The sequence below is a fragment of the Panthera onca genome, chromosome B2 (genome assembly GCF_046562875.1).
Source record: "Panthera onca isolate mPanOnc1 chromosome B2, mPanOnc1 haplotype 2, whole genome shotgun sequence".
Taxonomy (NCBI): Eukaryota; Metazoa; Chordata; class Mammalia; order Carnivora; family Felidae; genus Panthera; species Panthera onca.
The window spans coordinates 29,491,053-29,515,602 of record NC_138343.1 but is presented as its reverse complement, the minus strand read 5'-3'; the positions used below and the strand labels follow the sequence as shown (position 1 = coordinate 29,515,602).

At 42.1% G+C, this 24,550-nt stretch overlaps 1 pseudogene; it reads left to right on the top strand.

Moving 5' to 3' along the window:
- Positions 1-12,885: 12,885 nt before the first annotated feature.
- Positions 12,886-15,472, top strand: LOC132674839 (gamma-soluble NSF attachment protein pseudogene; annotated as a pseudogene).
- The last annotated feature ends 9,078 nt before the right edge of the window (positions 15,473-24,550 follow it).

Sequence of the window (24,550 nt, the reverse complement as noted above, 5' to 3'; positions counted from 1 at the left end):
CTCAAGACAAGGGTAAATCCACATCCTGTACCTAGGCAGTAGAGTCTCCCAGAAATAGGGAGTCTTTTGTTGTGCTAATCAACAAAGAAATTTGCATGTCTATGAGGACAGGAAAAGAAGAAAGGAAAGTTCATAAAATAAGGATTAGAATAGTATTTACTTTGGGTTGGGCAGGTACTGGGTTGACTGGCAGGACACACACAGGAAACTATTCAAATGATAGAAATGTTCTATATTTTGAACTTTATAAGGGTGTGTGCACATTTTTAAATTAATCAGATTGTACACTTGAAATGTGTGGACTTCTTGTAAATAATACTTCAGTTTTAAAAAAAGATAAGGGAGGGAGGAGCCAAGATGGCAGAACAGCATGGAAGTTTTTTGTGTGTCTTGCGTCCTTGAAATACAGCCAGAAAACACTAAACCATCCTGCACATCTAGAAAACTGATCTGAGAATTAACACAACAATCTGCACAACCTGAACCACAGAATTCAGCAGGTACAAGGCATGGAGAGATGAACATGGGGAGAGAGATATCACGGAGGGCAGGGAGCCACTTTTGCATGCAGAGAGAGGACGGAGAGGGGGGAGAATATGGGAAAAGCACCCCTCCCCAAAAGCAGCTGGAGAGAAAGTGGAAACAGCCACAAGGAATGAACTGAAAAGGGGGAAAGGAGAAAGGACCAAGAAGAAAGGAGAGGGTTTAAATTCCATTAAGACTATAAAAGGGAGAGTGCAGAGTCTGAAACTCCACAGCTTGATACCTGCTGGTGCTCTGGTGGGAAGGGCAAATCCCCAGGAGCAGAGTGGGGTCCAGGAGGTTCTTTGGCCACACGGGGAGAAGCGGTTCCACTGTTGGAAGGACATTTGGTAGAAGCTGTGAGGCCACCTGGTCCCAGCAGACCCCAGAGAACAACCACATTCGTTGGTGCTGGAACAAGGTCGTTAAGGGTGAAACCTAGTGCCAGATGTGTGTTGTGATTTTCCATAATCCCTTAAATGCTGCTGCTACACTATCTCGCAAACTTTTTCTGGAGCGGGTTGGCACCTGGCTGCAGTCTCTGGACATCGGCAGCAGCACAGTCCTGTGAACATTCCTGGGTGCAGCCAGCACCCAGCCATTGCTCAGGGATACCCTCCACAGAGGGGCAGAATGGCTCAAAGCTGCAGTCCCTCAGAAGTAAGGGGTCAGGAAAAACAGCCACATCTGAGACAAAACTCAGGAGGGAGGTGCTGCCTGGGGCTTGGTCATGGACTGTGTAAAAGCGGGGAGTGGACAGAAGCTGAAGACAAAGGACGGGTGCACAATTGCTGATCAGGGAGAACAGAGTTCCAATACTAGAGACTGAGCAGCTGGGTGACGCCATTTTCACCGCTCCTGCACATGCGCATACACACCTACAAGCACCACAACAATCCACCCTAGTAAGCTAAGCAGCGCCATCTAGTGAGGAACGGAGCCATTACACTAAGCCCCGCCCAAGTGGGCCAACCTCCCTCTTCAAGAACAGAAGTCTCACCGCCTGCTTAGTTTATGGACTATAAAGCACCTCATAGTTTGAATTCTGGGGGAAAACAAAGCAATTTGTATTTCAGTTGTAAGTCTGTTAGCTGGTCCATCTATTCAATTTTCTTTCATTTTTCTTCTTTTTTCTCTTTTTCATGTATTTTTCTTGAATACAGAAGGAGGAAAAAATTCATTTTTATTAAATGTATTTTTCTGTAATGTTTTTTACTATATTTGTTGCTTTTGTGTAAATTTTTTCAAATACTATTTTACTTCCATCATTTTATTTAGTCTACTTCAGTGTATTCATTTTTTCAAATTTTCAAATAATTTCCCTCCCCCGCCCCCCTTTTTTCTCTAATCTATCAAGCCCCTTTCACACCCAGGCCAAAACACACCTAGGATCTAGCATCATTTATTCAATTTTGTGAGTGTATGTTTGTTTTTAATTTTTTAATTTTAATATTTTTAAATTTTAATATTTTTTTAATTTTAATTTTTTCTACCTCATTAATTCCTTTTCTCCCTTCAAAATGACAAAACGAAGGAATTCACCCCAAAAGAAAGAGCAGGAAGAAACGACAGTGAAGGACATAACCAACACAGATACAAGCAAGATGTCTGAACGAGAATTTAGAATCACGATATTAAGAATACTAGCTGGAGTCGGAAATAGATTAGAATCCCTTTCTGCGGAGATAACAGAAGTAAAAGCTAGTCAGGATGAAATAAAAAATGCTATAACTGAGCTGCAATATCAAATGGAGTCCACAGCGGCAAGGATGGATGAGGCAGAACAGAGAATCAGCAATATACAGGACAAATTTATGGAGAATAATGAAGCAGAAAAAAAGAGGGAGATTAAGGCAAAAGAGCACAATTTAAGAATTAGAGAAATCAGTGACTCATTAAAAAGGAACAACATCAGAATCATAGGTGTCCCAGAAGAGGAAGAGAGAGAAATAGGAGTACAAGGGTTATGTCAGCAAATCATAGCAGAAAACTTTTCTAACCTGGGGAAAAACACAGACATCAAAATACAAGAAGCACAGAGGACTCCCATTAGATTCAACAAAAACCGACCATCAACAAGGCATATCATAGTCAAATTCACAAAATACTCAGACAAGAAGAGAATCATGAAAGCAGCAAGGGGAAAAAAGTCCTTAACGTACAAGGGAAGACAGGTCAGGTTTGCAGCAGACCTATCCACAGAAACTTGGCAGGCCAGAAAGGAGTGGCAGGGTATATTCAATGTGCTGAATCAGAAAAATATGCAGCCAAGAATTCTCTACCCAGACAAGCTGTTATTCAAAATAGAAGGAGAGATAAAAAGTTTCCCAGAAAAACAAAAATTAAAGGATTTTGTGACCACTAATCCAACCCTGCAAGAAATTTTAAGGAGGACTCTCTGAGGGGAGAAAAGATGAATAAATAAATAAATAAATACCCAAAGCAACAAAGATTAGAAAGGACCAGAGAACACCACCAGAAACTCCAACTCTACAAGCAACATAATGGCAATAAATTCATATCTTTCAGTACTCACTCTAAACGTCAATGGACTCAATGCTCCAATCAAAAGACATAGAGTAAAAAACTAGATAAGAAAACAAGATCCATCTATATTCTGTTTACAAGAGACCCACTTTAAACCTAAGGACACCTTCAGATTGAAAGTAAGGGGATGGAGAACCATATGTCATGTTAATGGTCAACAAAAGAAAGCCAGAGTAGCCATACTTATATCAGACAATCTAGACTTTAAAATAAAGACTGTATCAAGAGATGAAGAAGGGCATTATATCATAATTAAGGGGTCTATCCACCAAGAAGACCTAACACTTGTAAATATTTATGTGCCAAATGTGGAGACACCGAAATATATAAATTAATCACAAACATAAAGAAAGCCATTGATAGTGACACTATAATAGTAGGAGACTTCAACACCCCACTCACAGCAATGGAAAGATCATCTAATCAAAAAATCAACAAGGAAACAATGGCATTGAAGGACACACTGGACCAGGTGGACTTAACAGATATGTTCAGAACATTTCATCCTAAAGCAGCAGAATACTCATTCTTCTCCAGTGCACATGGAACGTTCTCCAGAATAGACCACATACTGGGACACAAATAAGCCCTCAGCAAGTACAAAAAAATCAAGATCATACCATGCACATTTTCAAACCACAACGCTATGAAACTTGAAATCAACCACAAGAAAAAATTTGGAAAGGTAACAAATACTTGGAGACTGAAGAACATTCTTTAGCAAAAGAATGAACGGGCTAACCAAGAAGTTAAAGAGAAAATTTAAAAGTTCGTGGGAGCCAATGAAAATGGTAATACCACAGCCCAGAACCTCTGGGATGCAGGAAAGGTGGCCATAAAAGGAAAGTATATAGCAATCCAGGCCTTCCTAAAGAAGGAAGAAAGATATCAGATACACAACCTAACCTTATGCCTTAAGGAGCTGGAAAAAGAACAGCAAAAAAAAAACCCAAAACCAGCAGAAGACAGGAAATAATAAAGATTAGGGCAGAAATTAATGCTATCAAAACCAAAAAACCAAAAACCAAAAAACAGTAGAACAGATCAATGAAACCAGAAGCTGGTTATTTGAAATAATTAACAAAATTGATAAACCTCTAGCCAATTTGATCAAAAAGAAAAGGAAGGACCCAAATAAATTAAATCAAGAATGAAAGAGGAGAGATCACAACCAACATTGCAGAAATAAAAACTATAATAAGAGAAGATTATGATCAATTGTATGCCAATAAAATGGGCAATCTGAAAAAGAAATGGACAAATTCCTAGAAACATATACACTACCAAAACTGAAACAGGAAGAAATAGAAAATTTGAAGAGACCCATAACCAGTAAAGAAATCTAATTAGCAATCAAAAATCTCCCAAAAAACAAGAGTCCAGGGCAGATGGCTTTCCTGGGGAATTCTACCAAACATTTAAGGAAGAGTTAACACCTATTCTCTTGAAGCTGTTCCAAAAAATAGAAATGGAAGGAAAACTGGAAACAAACTCTTTTTATGAAGCCAGCATTACCTTGATTCCAAAACCAGAGACCCCACTAAAAAGGAGAACTATAGACCAATTTCCCTGAAAACATGGATACAAAAATCCTCAACAAGATATTAGCCAACCGGATCCAACAATACCTTTAAAAAGTTATTCACCATGACCAAGTGAGATTTAGACCTGGGATGCAGGGCTGGTTTAATATCTGAAAAACAATTAACGTGATTCATTACATCAATAAAAGAAAGGACAAGAACCATATGATCCTCTCAATACATGCAGAGAAAGCATTTGACAAAATACAGCATCCTTTCTTGATAAAAACCCTCAAGAAAGTAGGGATAGAAGGAGCATACCTCGAGATCATAAAAGCCATATATGAATGACCCAACGCTAATATCACCCTCAATGGGGAAAAACTGAGAGCTTTCCCCTTAAGGTCAGGAACAAGACAGGGATGTGCACTCTCACCACTGTTATTCAACATGGTATTAAAAGTCTTAGCCTCCGCAATCAGACAACACAAAGAAATAAATGGCATCCAAATCGTCGAGGAAGAAGTCAAACTTTCACTCTTTGCAGATGACGTGATACTCTATATGGAAAACCCAAAAGATTCCACCACAAAACTGCTAGAATTGATTCATGAATTCAGCAAAGTTTCAGGATATAAAATCAATGCACAGAAATCGGTTGCATTCCTATACACCAACATTGACGCAACAGAAAGAGAAATCAAGGAATTGATCCCATTTACAGTTACACCACAAACCATAAAATACCTAGGAATAAATCTAACCAAAGAGGTAAAAAAAAAATCTATACACTGAAAACTATAGAAAGCTTATGAAAGAAATTGAAGAAGACACAAAAAAATGGAACAATATTCCATGCACCTGGATAGGAAGAACAAATATTGTTGAAATGTTGATACTACCCAAAGCAATCTACATATTCAATGCAATTCCTATCAAAATAAAACCAGCATTCTTCACAGAGCTAGAACAAATAATCCTAAAATTTGTATGGAACCAGAAAAGACCCCGAATAGCCAAAGCAATCTTGAAAAAGAAAACCAAAGCAGGAGGCATCACAATCCCAGACTTCAAGCTTTACTACAAAGCTGTAATCATCAAGACAGTATGGTATTGGCACAAGAACAGACACTCAGATCAATGGAACAGAAAAGAGAACCCAGAAATGGACCCACAAATGTATGGCCAACTAATCTTTGACAAAACAGTGAAGAATATCTAATGGAATAAAGACAGTCTCTTCAGCAAGTGGTGCTGGGAAAACTGGACAGCGACATTCAGAAGAATGAACCTCAACCTCTTTCTTACACCATACAGAAAAATAAATTCAAAACGGATGAAAGACCTAAACATAGACAGGAAGCCATCAAAAACCTCGAAGAGAAAGTAGGCAAAACCTCTTTGACCTCGGCTGCAGCAACTTCTTACTCAACACATCTCCAGAGGCAAGGGAAACAAAAGCAAAAATGAACTACTTGGACCTTATCAAAATAAAAAGCTTCTGTACAGTGAAGGAAACAATCAACAAAACTGAAAGGCAACCGACAGAATGGGAGAAGATATTTGCAAACGGCATATCAGATAAAGGGTTAGTATCCAAAATCTATAAAGAACTTATCAAACTCAACACCCAAAAAACAAATAATTCAGCAAAGAAATGGGCAAAAGACATAAATAGTCACTTCTCCAAAGAAGACATCCACATGGCCAACCGACACATGAAAAAAATGCTCAGCATAACTCGTCACCAGGGAAATACGAATCAAACCCACAATGAGATACCACCTTACACCTGTCAGAATGGCTAACATTAACAACTCAGGCAACAACAGATGTTGGCAAGGATGAGGAGAAAGAGGATCTCTTTTGCATTGCTGATGGGAATGCAAGCTGCTGTAGCCACTCTGGAAAACAGTATGGAGGCTCCTCAAAAAATTAAAAATAGAACCACCCTAAGTAGTGCAATTGCACTACTAGGTAATTACCGAGGGATACAGGTATGCTGTTTCAAAAGGACACATGCACCCCCATGTTTATAGCAGTACTATCAAAAATAGTCAAAGTATGGAAAAAGCCCAAATGTCCATCGATGGATGAATGAATAAAGAAGTCGTGGTATATATATACAATGGAGTATTACTCAGCAATCAAAAAGAATGAAAGCTTGCCATTTGCAGCTACATGAATGGAGCTAGAGGGTATTATGCTAAGCGAAATTAGTCAGAGAAAGATAAATATCATATGATTTCACTCATATGAGGACTTTAAGATACAAAACAGATGAACATAAGGGAAGGGAAGCAAAAATAATATAAAAACAGGGAGGGGGACAAAATATAAGAGAGTCTTAAATATGGAGAACAAACAGAGGGATACTGGAGGGGTTGTGGGAGCGGGGATGGGCTAAATGGGTAAAGGGCATTGAGGAATCTACTCCTGAAATCATTGTTACACTATATGCTAACTAATTTGGATGTAAATTTTAAAAATAAAATTAAAAAAATAAAAATAATACAATAAAATAACAAAATAAAATAAATTTAAAAAGATAAGGGAAGGCCCATGAAGAGCCAAAAGTTGAAGAACTGGCTTTAAACTGTAGCTAAGAGCATGGGTTCTTCAGTCAAGCCGACTTGGATTGGAGCCTTGCCCTGTGACCTTCAGGAAGTTACCTTAGTCTCTGACTCTAGTGTCCTAGTCTGTGAAATGGAATAATAAGAGTATGTTCCCCCAAAGTGGTTATACAGAGTAAAAGAAGGACACGGCTATTTTGCACTCTCAGCTCTGGACCTTGCACCTAGTAAATAGTTAATAAGGTGCTAGTTATTATTGTTACATCTTTATCTTTTTTTGAGAGAGAGAGAGAGGGAGAGAGAGGAGCTGAGGGGGAGAGAGAGAGAGAGAAAGAGAGAGAAGAAGGAGAGAGAATGAATCTTAACCAGGCTCCATGCTGAGTGAGCCTCAATGCGAGGCTCTATTCCATGACCCTAAGATCATGACCTGAGCCAAAATCAAGAGTCAGACACTCAACGATTAAGCCACCCAGGTGCTCCTATTACATCTTTATTTTAAACATTTGAAGAATTGCTCATGGCTGGAAAGTTGTATTTTGTTGTCACCATGGTGAACAATCAAGATTCTGAGGTAAGAAACTCAAGTAAACCGATTGGAAATTATGCCAGCCATTTGTGGCTAGTGTGTAAATTTCTCATTTATTTATGTGGGTCACCCTAGAAATGCTGAAGACTACTTCCAGGAATACATGAAACCAAAAGAGGAAATTATAAATATATTTTTAAAGATAAAACAAGAAAAATACATTAAAATAGAAGATTAAGACCAGGATAGAGAATAGAATGCAGGGATGCAGTCTGCTGCTAGTATGTGGGCATCACACCACAGAGAACTGCAGGGGGCTCTGGGCCTCAAAACATGTCACTTCTCAGAGCATCAGAAGCCTCCCCTACAAGACAGTGGGTGTTTCTGTGGTTTCTGTCCTTGAGAAGGGTATTTCCTTCTTATCTGCCCTTTTAGTATTTAGTGAAGTATTTTGAAATGTCCAGCCTGTTTGAGCTGTGCTAAGAGGTACCTAGAAAAGTGAATTTCCTTTCACTTGGGTAAAATCACAAAAGGAGGGGGAAAGAACACATCTTCACCCCCTCACCTTCAGAAGCAACATCTGCCATGGAAATGAAAAACCTGTTGGGAGTTCAAATGTTCATCACTTTCTAAAGATCCTTTTTCCAATGCTATTGTTTTCAGCAACTTTATAAAATATAAGCTTGCCCTTGTATTCTTGACTGTCTTCCATTCACAGCACATAGACTCATACACTTACCTCTCCCATAGACTCCACTTCACCTTTCTTCTTCCTTTTACTGCTTCTCACTACATCTGTAATTCACATTTTCTGTCTTTCCCTCTCTCGTGGTCTTTATATCATGCTATTTGGGAAAATAAAAAACACACCGAGAAAGTAACAGTCTGTCCTGCCATTCCTCAGGCTGGAATGACAACATGGATAAAGCCAGCTGCAAGGTTCACAGGAAAGAATATTTTCCCCAAAGACACATTGCAGCTGTAAGCCTTCATAACAGCCCCCATCTTTCAGTGACTTACTTTCAGTGATTTTGTCAATGAAAAATTTGGTTCTCTAAACACATAGACTATCACAAATTTCCTATTTGAAATTATATCAGTAAGAAGCAAATCCTATTCTTGTCTGGAGAATCTAAGTTACTTTAACACAGAGAAATAGTTTCGATTTCCAACCAAGGGGCAGATAAGAGTTTCTGAATACATTTGACCCTTGAACAGCATGGGTTTGAACAGTGCTGGTCCACTTATATGCAGAAAAATATAGTAAAATACTGTAAATCTATTTTCTCATCCTTAGAATTTTCTTAACATTTTCTTTTCTGTAGCTTATTTTATTTTTAGAATACAGTATATAATACATATAACATACAAAATATGTGTTAATTGATTATTTATGTTATGGGTATGACTTCCAGTCAACAGTAGGCTGTTAGTAGTTAAGTTTTGGGGGAGACTAAAGTTATACAGATTATTTACTGTGAGGGGTCAACTATACAGCATTTCCCATCTATTGTAACTTTGTCATCCCCAAGGAAACTGAGTCCAGTTCACAGTCTGAAGCAATTGTTGACCCTGTACTCATCCTGCATAGTTGTGAGCTTAAGAACACTCTGCTTCATTTACCTTTGACCCAAACTCCACACTCCCCCAATACTATAATGACTCTTTTCCTTAGTTTGGTACAAAGCTCCTTAGTCTCTCTGGTGTACAGTTTCTCTTATTGCAATGACCTGACAAAGCTGACTTTGTGAGACTACAGGTGTGCTCCTGCTGCTCTTATGTTGACTGGGCTAAGGTGTATGTGATCTCCACAAACTGCTCTCCTGTTCTGAACATCCTTGCAGTTCTATTCTCATTATCCTATTCCCACTCATGATCCATCATGTAGGTGGTTCCTGCATCTCTACTCACAGTAACTCACCATACAGAAACTCAGTCCCACTAACAGTTCAATAGTCACTATGACTCTAGACAGATAAGGATGATGCCCCAGGGGTGCAAATATCCACTTGTTTACTCTCACTTGTTGGCATTTGACTCTTGGTAACTGTGTTTGTGCCTGTGGTGACTGGGCCTATTTGGGGGGAGGTAATGCTTCTTCCAAGAGTGGAGATTGACTCCTGGGTGAATCTCATCCTGGTGTTCCTGGTACCTGGAACAGAGGTGGTAGATGGTGCTCCAACAGTGGATGTGCCCAGGTCAGAGCATTTGGGGCTCTCTCAGGGACGATATTCCTGGTGGCAGGGGATGTAGAGTCCATTGCAAGGGCCATGGTGACGGGGTGGGGGGGGGGGGTAGTTGGCCTGATTCCAGAGTCCTGGTGCCTAGGAAACAGGTAATCAAAAGGGAGGCGGGTGTACTTAGAGAAGAAAGGTTGATCTAGCGCACTAATGGGAGTGGTGGTTTGAGAAGAGCTGTTGTGGTGGGAGGAGAGATGTTAGAAAGTGATTCACCTGAGGCCATGGTCCCCAGAGTAGAGGTGAGTGTCTTAGAGAAGAGGACGTAGACTATGTCCACTGGTGATAGTGAAGGCTAAGACTGAGGAAATGTGACTGTGATTGATGTAGGAGAAGATTTATTCAATTTTAGAAGTGATCACCCAAATAGAGAAGGGATAAAAGGGGCAGAGTCTGATATTCTTGTGATGTACTCAACTGGGCATAAGGACATTGCTGGAGGACGGGATGATGGACTCAGATTTACTCAGGGGTGAGACAGTGGCCATGGCTGGGAGCACAGGTTACATAATCTAACACAATCGTGGTGGTCAACAAAGGTGAGGTGAGTATGCTCAGAACTCGTGTGGAAGAACCTGACCCACAGGGAGGAGTCTGGCCCTAGGGACAGGAGAGGCTGGCTCAGAATAAGGCTGGGGGAACTAATACATACAGCAGGTGGCATTGGCAGCAAGGGTTGTGCTTAGACTGGAAGTGGTTACAAGAGCAGTGTCAGTCACTGGAATAGCAGTGAGTGGCTCAGAACAAAATGGGTTGAATCACATTCTCCATGAGTGCTGATGGCAAGTGCAGAGGTGATTTTATTCAGAGCAAGTGGAAGAATATGAAAAAAAATCACTTTGGTCTTAAACTTGGAGCAAGGGTTGGAAAACTTCTTCTTGTAAAGTGTCATCAGGTAGCATATGTTTAAGCTATTTGAGTCACAAAGTCTCTCTCACAAGTATGCAAAGTAGCTGGAAAGCAGCTATAGACGTAAAGGAGTACGTGCACCTGTGCTCCAATAATACCTCATTTGAGAAAGCAGGTAACAGGCCAGATTTGGTCCATGAAGTGTAGTTAGCAGCCCCTGGGCCAGCGCTCAATACATTGAAGATGAGGTGGCAATGTCACAGGCGGTGGGTGGGACAGAGCTGATTGGGCTTGGCACAGAAGTGATAGCATCTAACAAATTGAGATGTTTGTCGCAGTTGAGGTGAGTTCCCTCTAGGCAGAAGTGATGGAATATAATTAATGTGTGTGTGTTGGGGTGGGGGGACGGTTATTTGCAAAGAATCTGATTGGGATGGAAATGAGGGACATTGAGCAAAAGAAGGTGAGACCAGAACAGAAATAAGTAAGATTCAAAAAGAGGGAACAGAATTATATCTAAGAGGAGTGGTGGCTTGACTAGAGTCTAGAGCAGAAATGACAGAAACAGGCAAAAAGGTGATGGTTGTCACTGGAGGTAAATGTGTGTGCTTAGAGAAGACATGGTGGTCAGTACCTGATAAAGCTGTGTTGGTGATGGTCTGAGTAGAAAAGTCAGTGACCTTGGTGGGCACCAAGGTGATAGAAGAGACCATGAAAGGTCCAGAGACACTGGTAGAGACTGTGGGGACCTCAGAGGCAGAGGTAAAGGCCAAGGTAGGTGATAAGGCCAAAGTAAAAGGTGTGGTGACCTCTGAGGCTGTGGTATGTCCAAAAGGTGCGGTGGAGGCTTCGGTGTTGCCAGAATCTGTTGAAGAATATATGATGGACCCGGATTCTGAGAAAGAAACTGTGGTGCCCATAGAAGCTGTCATTGAGGGGTGCCTGCGTAGCTCAGTTGGTTAGGTGCAGGCTCTTGATTTCTGCTCAGGTCGTGATCTCACAGTTTGTGAGTGTGAGCCCCACATCAGGCTCCATGCTGACAGCACATAGCCTGCTTGGGATTCTCTCCCTCTCTGCCTGTCCCACCCCTACTTAAACACTTTATCTCTCTTTCCTTTTCACTCTCAAAATAAATAAATATATTTTTTTAAAATAAAGGGGTGAGTTAAAGAAAAAAAAAAAAGAAGCTGTAGGTGAGACAGTTAGGGTCTCTCCAGACATTGGAATAGCTGTGGAGGGCACAGATTCTTCTGGTGTCAGAGACTTTAGTGGATACTGTCATTGCCTCAGAGGCCCAAGGTAGACACCACACTGATGTCAGAGAGATCAGTGGTGGCCTTAGTGGTATCAGCAGTCGTGGTAGATGCCATGGTGGTCTCAGAAGTGGTGGTGGAGGCCATGGTAGTCCCAAAAGCTGTGTTCTTAGAGCCTGTGGTGGGCAGAGATGTAATTGTGGAGGCTGTGGTGGTCTCAGAGACCTTGGTAGAGACTCCAGAGGCCTCAAAGTCTGGGATAGAGGGTATCATTGACACAGATGCTGCAGTGGTGGACCTGAGGGCCTCAGAAGTTATCTGAGAGACTAGGGTAGTTGAAGAACTGATGGTGACTTCAGAGGCTATGCTGAAGGCTGTGGTTGGCACAGACATTGTAGCGGAAGGTGTGATGATCTCAGTAGCTATAGTAGAAGCTATGGTGGTGTCCATGCTTATGGAGATTTCAGAGGCAAAGGAAGAGGCCACTGTGGGCATGGTGATCTCAGAGCCTGTGGTGGACACAGACTCTGCAGTGGTGTTTGAGCTGTGGTGAAATCTATGGTGGCTCTAGGGCCTGTGATGATTTCAGAGGTTGTAGTGAAGACTGTGGTGGGCACAGATGTCGTCATGGAGGGAGCAGTGCTCCCAGAGGCTGTGAAGGACAGAGATGCCGTGGCGTCAGCAGTTATTGGGGTGACTGCAAAAGGCACAGACTTCAAAATTGTCACAAGGGCTTTGGTGGAAACTGTACTGATATCAGAGGCTGTGTTGGCAGGTATTGTAGTCTCAGAGGTGGTGGTAGAGGCCATGATGGTCTCAGAGGCTGTTGTAATCTTTGAGCCTGAGTTGTAGACCATGGTAGGCACAGAGGTTATTATGGAGGACACGGTAGTCTCAGAGGCTGGGGTGCAGGCCATCATTGGCACAGACAGTGTAGTGAAGGACTTCATGGTTTCAGAAACTGTACGGGAGACTGAGGTAGTCTCAGAGCCTGTGGTGGTTTCAGAGGCTGTGGTAGAGGTCATGGTGGATACAGATGCTGTGGTGGAGGGTGTGGTGGCCTCAGAGGCTGTGGTGATGGTTGTGTGGTCTCAGAAGCTGTGGTGGAGACCTCGATGGCCTGAGACGTTGAGTTGCTCTGAGGACCTGTGGGAGGAGCCCATTGTGGACACACACACTGTGGTGTCTCCTGAGGCCGTGGTTGTCTTGGTAGTGTGCCTGGCAGCTGTGATCAAGGGTATGGAGGGCTCAGAGGCTATGGTGGACCCAGGAGTTGTAGTCCTCCCTAAAATACATTAATTTTTATTCAGGAATAACCCTAATTTTTGCATTTTTTATATTTAATTAAGAGTATTGTGCGAATTTGTCATTCTTGTTTCCTTTAAGTCTGCAGAACTACTGGTATCTAGACTGCAGTTAATCTCCCCCCACCCCCAATGTGGATGCTGTGGGCACGCCTGCTGAGTCACTTGTGCTTCTGTGTTGAATGAATCTTTTGATCAATCACCTCTACACTCTTCTTTCCTCAAGAATTTTGCTAATCAGGGTCCTCAGTCTTTTGGTTTCTGTGGGGTTTTTGTTGCTGTTTGCCTAGGTGAATCTTAAAATCTAACACATGTTAAGGAGGCAACACAAACAGAAACTGCATATCATTTCTCTAACATGAAGGATTGTTGGAGCTCAGATGAAGGAGAAAATGTGTTTTTTGAAAACATAGAGGTCATCTGGACAGATATCCCCAGAAGCATTCCCTCAGCTGGGTGAAAGTAAAAGGGAGGTCACACCAAAACGGTAGGACACTTGAGCTGAGACCCTCACGTGCAAATCCCCCCTTGATTCTTTGGGACCTTCAGCATACTGTCCCTGCCTGAGCAGAGCCCACAGATTGTTATGCATGAAATGAAGGCAGTCAGGTTGTAGCTTTTAGATGAGGCCAAATGCTTCATCACCTCTTAGACAGTGAAGGTCAGAACTGATGTGTTAGGCAGTTTGTATCAGTTCTCTCAGTAAAAAGACACAAGGAAATGGTAGGGGAAAATCCTTGGAATGATTTCTTTCTTTTATTTAGTTACTTTTTAGTATAAAGTGCTAGACCAAGTAGTAGCAGTGGGAATGGGTTAGAGAAGAATCTGGGAGATTGATCTAAATTTCTCTCTGATAGGTGCTCTCTGTCCCAGTACTTCATTTTCATCATTCAAAATATTCCTCAAGAAACGTCTGTAAAGGGGCGCCTGGGTGGCTCAGTTGTTTGAGCATCCGGCTTCGGCTCAGGTCATGATCTCGCGGTTTGTGAGTTCGAGCCCGCGTCAGGCTCTTTGCTTACAGCTCAGAGCCTGGAGCCTGTTTCGGATTCTGTGTCTCCCTCTCTCTCTGCTTCTCCCCCACTCATGTTCTGTCTCTGTCTCTCTCTCAAAAATAAATAAACATTACAAAAATAATTTAAAAAAAGAAACTTCTATAAAGCATATAGGATTCCAGGCATGGGACACAGTGTTAAAAAATAGGTATGAAGCTTATATTCAAGTAAGGGAGAAAGACAATCAATAAATACACAGATAATATATGAAACAAAATAATCTATGAATCTCTGTCTAGGACTCTTTCAGGGCCCAAAAGGAAGACGCTGTCTTGCCCTTCAGACAGACTGTGGAAATAGTAGCTCAAAAGAAAAATGAAGGGCTGGAGCATCTTATCAAAGCAGATAAATACTTGAAAACTGCCCTTTTTTTAATGGCAACCAGATACTGATGGTAACACTTCTGAATCTGGAGACATAAAGCTTCTGAGCAAGCAGGCATGATGTTGAAGGAGATGCAGGAACTACCAACTGATGGAGAAAGCCAGCACAATATTTCTAGAAAATAGCACTCCCAACAGAGCAACCTTGAAGGAACTGAAACACAGCAGGCACTGGAACTAGCTGGAAAGCTCATAGAAAATGTCATTCTGGAAAACTCTGGACAATTTTATCAACAGCCCACATGTTTGAAAATGAGAAACACTTCAACAGGAAGTTGAATGCTTAGGGAAAGCCTTGAGACTGCTGGCACAAGAATTGATCGGGCAGCACTCTATTCAGAAAGAAAAAATATTAATAAGGACAATAAGAATTATTCAATGGGGTATAAGAAAACAATTGCTCAAGTCTTAGTTTACCTATTCAGAAATAACTACATGGCTACAGAAAGCTATGTCAAGGAGAGTCTAGCACATATGGTCCATGGAGGTAACAGCTGTGCTACCCTAGAACAGCTTCTGGAAGGGTATGAACAGCAAGACCAAGCTGCAGCATCAGAGGTCTGCCCCTCACCATTCACCATGTTTCAAGTACTTGGACAGAGACGACACTAAGCCAGGCCTGAGTGTGATGGTTCCAGGAGGCAGAATCAGAAATCAGAAACAAGTCACCATGAATGGTACACAACCATATGAATGTACTTAATGCCACTGAACTGTTCACTTAAAATTGGTTAAAATGGTAAACTTTCTGTTATGTATGTTCTACCACAATAAAAATTTTGAGGACAAAAGGAGGAAGAGGAGGAGGAGAATGAGAAGAATTAGACTGAAGAGGAAGAGGAGGAGGAGGAGGAAAAGGAAGAAGAGGAAGAAGGAGAAGGAGAAGGAGAAGGAAGAAGAAGAAGGAGAAGGAAGAAGAAGAAGAAGAAGAAGAAGAAGAAGAAGAAGAAGAAGAAGAAATCAGCGACACCACGGACCAACCCTGATGGTGTCCCTACCACAGAACTGATGAAGCGGAAAGTGCATATGCAGAAAACTCTGCTAGCATTCTGCTTTGCAAAAAAAGAAAAGGAAAACTTCTGGTATACCATTTCATGGACTTGGAGCTTGTTGAAGAGCATTCCATACCTCACTGTAACTAAGAAAGATTGCCATTTTTAGTTACCAATTCCCCAAATCACCTGTTTGTGCCCACTACCTGTGAAACATTTTTTTTCTTTCCATAAGTGCTTTCTTAAGACACAAGCAAGAGTTAACAGCCAATGTGCTGTCATGTTTTAACACAGTTGATTTTAAAATTTGTGAGCCAGATGTTAGATAAATTATGTTCTGAGAAGGTAGGATAATAGGTGTGGATATTCTCTCTTGGGCCTGTGTAATTTACTATGAGAGAATTTCTTTTTTCACTTTATTTAATAATTGCTGCTAAAAATGAAGTTAACTGATAAGAAAATTAATTAGAATTTTAAAAACATGTTTTGTTTTGAAAAGGATATTTATTCCCCATGATATTGGATATATATAAATTATTAAATCTTTTCGGGGGAAAAATTGGGATAAGAAGTTTTTGAGTCTTACAATATTATTTAGCCTAATTAAAAATGCATTCAAGATCTTTGTTAAAAATCCAGGAATAGCAATATAATATGAATGTGTTGTTTATTTTTCTAAATTTTTTTAATGTTTATTTTTGAGAGAGAGACAGAGTGCAAGCAGGGAAGGAGCAGAGAGAGGGGAGACACAGAATCTGAAGCAGGTTCCAGGCCCTGAGCTGTCAGCACAGAGCCCGATGAACGGCTCGAACTCACGAACCATGAGATCGTGACCTGAACTGAAGTTGGACGCTTAACTGACTAAGCCACGCTGGTGCCCTTAAATATGTTGTTTAAATCTGTAGGCGCACACAAAAAAAGAGAAGAACCATATGATCCTGTCAATCGATGCAGAAAAGGCCTTTGACAAAATCCAGCACGCTTTCTTAATAAAAACCCTTGAGAAAGTCAGGATAGAAGGAACATACTTAAAGATCATAAAAACCATTTATGAAAAACCCACAGCTAACATCATCCTCAACGGGGAAAAACTGAGAGCTTTTTCCCTGAGATCAGGAACACGACAGGGATGCCCACTCTCACCGCTGTTGTTTAACATAGTGCTGGAAGTTCTAGCATCAGCAATCAGACAACAAAAGGAAATCAAAGGCATTAGAATTGGCAAAGATGAAGTCAAGCTTTCGCTTTTTGCAGATGACATGATATTATACATGGAAAATCCGATAGACTCCACCAAAAGTCTGCTAGAACTGATACATGAATTCAGCAAAGTTGCAGGATACAAAAATCAATGTACAGAAATCAGTTGCATTCTTATACACTAACAATGAAGCAACAGAAATACAAATAAAGAAACTGATCCCATTCACAATTGCACCAAGAAGCATAAAATACCTAGGAATAAATCTAACCAAAGATGTAAAAGATCTGTATGCTGAAAACTATAGAAAGCTTATGAAGGTAATGGAAGAAGATATAAAGAAATGGAAAGACATTCCCTGCTCATGGATTGGAAGAATAAATATTGTCAAAATGTCAATACTACCCAAAGCTATCTACACATTCAATCCAATCCCAATCAAAATTGCACCAGCATTCTTCTTGAAACTAGAACAAGCAATCCTAAAATTCATATGGAACCACAAAAGGCCCCGAATAGCCAAAGTAATTTTGAAGAAGAAGACCAAAGCAGGAGGCATCACAATCCCAGACTTTAGCCTCTACTACAAAGCTGTCATCATCAAGACAGCATGGTATTGGCACAAAAACAGACACATAGACCAATGGAATAGAATAGAAACCCCAGAACTAGACCCACAAACGTATGGCCAGCTCATCTTTGACAAAGCAGAAAAGAACATCCAATGGAAAAAAGACAATCTCTTTAATAAATGGTGCTGGGAGAACTGGACAGCAACATGCAGAAGGTTGAAACTAGACCACTTTCTCACACCATTCACAAAAATAAACTCAAAATGGATAAAGGACCTGAATGTGAGACAGGAAACCATCAAAACCTTAGAGGAGAAAGCAGGAAAAGACCTCTCTGACCTCAGCCGTAGCAATCTCTTACTCGACACATCCCCAAAGGCAAGGGAATTAAAAGCAAAAGTGAATTACTGGGACCTTATGAAGATAAAAAACTTCTGCACTGCAAAGGAAACAACCAACAAAACTAAAAGGCAACCAACGGAATGAGAAAAGATATTTGCAAATGACATATCGGACAAGGGGCTAGTATCCAAAATCTATAAAGAGCTCACCAAACCCCACACCCGAAAAACAAATAACCCAGGGAAGAAATGGGCAGAAAACATGAATAGACACTTCTCTAAAGAAGACATCCGGATGGCCAACAGGCACATGAAAAGATGTTCAACGTCGCTCCTTATCAGGGAAATACAAATCAAAACCACACTCAGATACCACCTCACGCCAGTCAGAGTGGCCAAAATGAACAAATCAGGAGACTATAGATGCTGGAGAGGATGTGGAGAAACGGGAACCCTCTTGCACTGTTGGTGGGAATGCAAATTGGTGCAGCCGCTCTGGAAAGCAGTGTGGAGGTTCCTCAGAAAATTAAAAATAGACCTACCCTATGACCCAGCAATAGCACTGCTAGGAATTTACCCAAGGGATACAGGAGTGCTGATGCATAAGGGGCACTTGTACCCCAATGTTTATAGCAGCACTCTCAACAATAGCCAAATTATGGAAAGAGCCTAAATGTCCATCAACTGATGAATGGATAAAGAAATTGTGGTTTACATACACAATGGAATACTATGTGGCAATGAGAAAGAATGAAATCTGGCCTTTTGTAGCAACGTGGATGGAACTGGAGAGTGTGATGCTAAGTGAAATAAGCCATACAGAGAAAGACAGATACCATATGGTTTCACTCTTATGTGGATCCTGAGAAACTTAACAGAAACCCATGGGGGAGGGGAAGGAAAAAAAAAAGAGGTTAGAGTGGGAGAGAGCCAAAGCATAAGAGACTGTTAAAAACAGAACAAACTGAGGGTTGATGGGGGGTGGGAGGGAGGGGAGGGTGGGTGATGGGTATTGAGGAGGGCACCTTTTGGGATGAGCACTGGGTGTTGTATGGAAACCAATTTGACAATAAATTTCATATATTAAAAAAAATAAATAAAACTGTAGGTGCAAATACCAAGAGAAAAAGCTAAAAGTTGGAAGTTGCTGCCTCTGAACAGCAGGCATCAGGTGTGAAAAGGAGGGGTGCATCAGAGATGGCTATTTTCTGTAATGAGCCTGTAGGACTACTGGACTTCAAAAACTACATGAATTACTCTGATAAAATCTGCAAAGGAAATATATACACAGTGAGTAGGAGATGAGAAAATGAATATTTTATATTTTTTTATAGGGAAATTTTTTTATAGGGAATTATTTCAAGAAACTTGGCAATGACAGAGGGTAGGGCTGGGAAAGATATGGGCTTATTAAGGATGGATACTGGAAGAACAGAGTTTTCAAAGTGTGGTCCCTAGACCACAGGCTTCAAGGTTGGTTAAGAGCTTGTTAAAATGCAGATCCCAGCCCCTATCCCAGATTTACCGATTCAGGAACCCTAAGGGACAGGGACCAAAACCTGCATTTTAGAAATGATCTCATATATATAGAATGAAATATTATTCAGCCATAAAAAAGAAGGAAATCCTGCCATTTGTGACAACATGGATGGACCTTGAAGACATTATGCTAAGTGAAGTAAATCAAAGACAAATGCTGTATGATCTCATATGTGGAAGCTAAAAAAAAATAAGTTTATGGCTACAGAGAACAGATTGGTGGTCACCAGAGGCAGGGGTTAGGAGTGAGCAAAATGCGTGAAAGGTATCAGAAGGTACAAACTTCCAATTATAAGATAAATAAGTCCTGGGGCGCCTGGGTGGCTCAGCTGGTTGAGTGTCTGACTTTAGCCCAAGTTATGATCTCACGGTTCCTGAGTTCTAGCTCCACATTGGGCTTTGCACTGGCAGTGCAGAGCCTGCTTTTGATTCTCTGTCTCCATCTCTCTCTGCCCCTCGCCCCCCAAAAATAAAGAAATGTTAAAAAAAAAATTTTAATATAAGTCCTGGGGGTGTAATGTACTGCATGGTGACTATAGTTAATAATACTGTATCACATATTTCAAAGTTGCGAAGAGCATAGATATTAAAAGTTCTCAACACACACGTACACACAAATTGTAACTATATGTGGTGATGGATGTTAACTAGACTTATCGTGGTGATCATGTCACAATATATACAAATATCCAATCATCCTGTTTCACACCTGAAACTAATATAATATTGTATATTAACTATACCTCAATTATAAATAAATGGTTTTTAATAAATAAATAAGTAAACAAGTAGAATCTCTTCCAGATGATTCTTGTGTACACTTTTCTAGAGCTTGTTTGGATGCTGATGGACGGACCCCGGAGAAAGAGAAGTAGACAGTGTGGGAGGGGGAGGAGAAGCCTACTGAGAGGCAGGAAGTGTGGGATGGGAACCAGAACCCAGGTTGGAGAGACAGTCCTCCAATGTAAAGGGGGAGGAGGGAGGAAGAGAATGAATGCCAATGGGGGAAACTATGAAGACCTGATAGTGGGAAGATGAGGTGGTGCCTGCCGGTATTTTTGCATACTTAAAAGAGTTATATTTGTGTGTCATTCCTTGTGTGATATCTGCCTTTCCTGGTGGATTGTGAGATCTTTACCTAAAGGAAGGACCTGTTGCTTGCTTTATTCACTGATGTTATCTTCAGATCTAGCACGGAGGAAATGCTCCAAAAATGTTTGCTGGACGAATACATGAGCCTCATGTTTGATATGACGTGACATCCAAGTGAAGATGTTATGGGAAAAATAAGCCTGGAAGTACAGGACTGGATTTCAGAGCAAAGAGAGGCTAATGATGAGTCTGGAAGTCCTCTGCAGTAATAATGGTTCAAATCAAAGGGGTTCACAGAGAGGCAAGAAGGAGAAAGAGAATAGAATGTGCAAGACAGCAGTCTCCAGGAGACAGTCATTGGGAGGGAGCAGAGGGAGGATGCAAGAAATAAATATCAAAAGAAAAAGAAAAACACCACCCAAAGTCCTTTTGCTAATCCAACCCAGGCCTACTTCTGTCAACTCCACACTTACCCTCCTTCTCCCTTTTTAGGCATTCCATCCTACAGTGGAAATGAAGAGTTATCTGGCATTGTTTTTAATACTTAAAAAGAGAAACTTGAAAGTCTGGAGGAGTCTAAGAGAGAAGTCAGGTGAAATGGCTAGAAACATAGGAGTCCAGACTTTACTTCTCCTCTGGCTAATTTCATCCACAGTTCCCACTGCCCTGGGGTTTCTGTGGTCCCTCTGCATGTGTCTCTATCCAGGGAGAGCTGACCAAGGATTCACATTTAGGCAGCATTTCTGGTAGGGATATTTTCATTTCCCTTGGCTTTATTCAGACTTGGAGGCTAACTCTAATAAGGAATTAAGAATGATATAGAGGGGCGCCTGGGTGGCTCAGTCGGTTAGGCGTCCGACTTCAACTCAGGTCATGATCTCGCGGTCCGTGAGTTCGAGCCCCGCGTCTGGCTCTGGGCTGTTGGCTCAGAGCCTGGAGCCTGCTTCTGATTCTGTGTCTCCCTCTCTCTCTGCCCCTCCCCCGTTCATGCTCTGTCTCTCTCTGTCTCAAAAATAAATAAACGTTTAAAAAAATTTAAAAAAAAGAATGATATAGAAATTAGGATTTTCATGTTAGATACAAAATATTTATCAAGCAGCTATTACACTCCAGGATTCTAGGGGAAAAATCAAAATAAAGTTGCTATTTGTGTTCCTGCTTATAGCTAAAGGTTGGAGGGAGAGGAGAAAGGTGGATTTGCTGCAAGGTGAAGGTGAGGGCCACAATTGTAGTCAATGGGGGCTAGGGTCAGTACTGACTTTCACAGAAATAGGAGAAAAGAAGTTTATCATCTTTGCTTCCAGAAAAAGAATGAGAATATGCAAGCAGAGTGCCTCAGACAGAGACCTTTGTCTCCTGACTTTCTGTGGCTTCCATATCCTCTGTGATTGATGGATAATTCATGTACCAGGTCCCAGGATTCCAAAGAGAAGCTGCATTAGGATGCAGGAGGCAGGCGGTAATTTTCCTCTCTTCATCTTGAAATAATCCACATTGGAAGTTGTTATCTAGCATGGTGGGTTCTACAGCAGAAATGGACTACATAGGATGAGTTGATGCCTGGAGTCTCACTAGGACACGAAGTTTCAGGAAGAATTAAAAGCTCGCCAGGGCCAAGGTTGTGGGAGGAGGAAGATCAACTGGGATGAGTTCTGTGGTAGCAGGGAGCCAGGGACTGGAACAGCTGGATTCTTGGATTCTAACACTTGCTCCATAATATGGCCAGCTTACTTTCTTGTCTCACTTGGCCATTGCTATGGGCTTTGTAGTTGCTGCTAAGCAGGGGAAGCCATAACTTTTGGCCCTCCCTCTACAGAGAGGGGTGCTTCTGGCAATTTAGGGGGGTAGGAACAGGGAGAGAGAGAGAACAAGGGGATCAAATGTGTCAGAAGAAAAGGAGACCCACCCTTGGGGCCAGAGATCAGCAAAAACCTGTTTTCTCTGGGGATGTCTCATTTCTGGAGAAGTCTTTGTAGCAGGCAGAAGGGAGAAAAATGAGGGTGACTGGGTCCCAAATCATTCGATATTCTTACTGTGCCAGCATTCACTGTCCAGGAGCAGGTGGACAGAGAGTGCTAGCACAGTCAGCTGTGAGGGGGTCTGGGTGCTGGGAGGGAGGGCAAAGTGCTTCTGCCCTGTGGGGCCAGAAGAACAAAACTCTGGAAGTCCAAGGGGCTGAAAGGGGAACCTGGACTCCAGAAGAAGGAGCTGGACCTTTTCTTGCACAAACCTCAATTATACTTTGTTCCTTAGGTGGTCCCTATAAACATCCCACCCATCTAGATCATGCTGCCAAGTTACAGGGATCCTGGCTCCACTAAGGGACAAAGTAAAGTTGTGTTGGGAGAAAAACTCTGCTCCCAGGAGCTGTGTGGGTTTGAACAAGGTTCTTCTCTGAGCCTCGGTTTTGTCTTCTGTCAAACAAGCCTAGTAAGAAAGAACTCGCAGTTAACAGAAGATTGAAGCACGTGATGTGGTGAAAGAAAGCACAGCGAAAACTTTAGTTTTATTACGGATGGTGCGCAGATGGAAGGAAGCCGAGGCCTGTCAATCTGGCTCTCAGGGCAGGAAGCCAGGGCTAGGAACTGCACCCCAACTCCGAGGGTGGCTGGCGGTGCGGGGCGTGATCCAAGGGCGTGCTCACAGTGGCCAAGTAGAGGGGGCGCCTGGGTGTTGCTGGCCTTGAACCACCAATCCACTCAGTTACCCAGCGAGATCCAGGAGCCTCCAGCCAAGTGGAACCTAGAGCGAAGGAAGGAGGCTGCTCTGGTCCCCTGTCGCTCACCCCCGATCCTGGACCGCCCTGCCCGGGCTCACCCCTCTGCCCTTGCACCTGTTGCCCACTTCAGCCCTAGAGGTCTTGGGCACTGATCTATCCTGGGGATGTGGGGATTGGGCACGAGTTAAGCTTGTGAGGAGGGAACCATTCCCTCCTTGCCACTCATTATGTAATTTTCTCTAATGAGACCCCAACCCGAGAGCTTGTCAGAGGATTTCCCCCGTAAATTTCCAAGTAAGCATTGTAGCGGGAGAGAGAAATGGGAAGGGAGACAATCAGCAGCTGTGGTGGGGCCCACAGTCCCTGCAGCACTTGTGAGATGGAGAACCTCCTACACACCCCCAAATACACACCCTTTGACCCCAGAGCTCCTTTGGGTCCTTTTGCAGGGAGGCCTCCGTAGGATTCAATGTTTGGGACTCTAGGGGCAAAGGTGCTCTTGCTTGGTTTTGTTTTAGTTTTTAAATTGGGGTCCATGCTGGAGAAATTCAATGGTTATAGGCTAGGTGTAGGGGGTATCTACTTTCCTCCCAGAAAGAGTGACACTCCTGTCCTGGCAGCTGCCACATGCAGTCACCATCTGCCCGGATGACTACAAGCCTGGTATCCTTTTCTTTTTTTTCCCAGGCACTCCAGCCCTTTCCAGAAACCAGGTGTTCTGAAGAGAGGGCTCTCTCCAGGGACCCAAGTCTGGGGTTCCTGTGGCACCTTTCTGGGATCCAAGCTACAATCCTGCCTTTAGCAGAGTAGAGCTCTGGTGGGAGATTCAGAGAGTTCCTGAGCCTGCAGTGTGCCCTGGCAGATAACTCAGTGGCATGAGTGTCAAGATTAAGACCACTGTCTGTGGTAGACTTCCAGATTCCTGAAAATGGGAATACCAAAAGTAGCAGAGAGGGTTGCTATTTGATTCTCAATGAAGTTAAACTTGGAAGGCCTGTGCCTTTCTGGTCAGGGAAATTGCTGATCCTCCTTTGGTAAGAGTGAGCCAAGGCCATGTGGGTGATGGGCAGTTGGTCTGCTGGGAGTGATGTTTGGGCATGGAATGGCTTTGGAGCAGGGCTAGTATCCTAACATAAATTTGGGATGTAGTAGTTGCCCATAAATATTGGGTTTAATTCATTAGAGTCATGCTTTATTCTGTGTAGTACTGCCTTGTGAGAACTCTTACTGAATTATGTATTTAATTTCCCTATATTTGTGTCTCAGGTGGTAACTATATCTTATATTTCTTTATAATGCTCAACAGATTTTGTAATAGGTACATG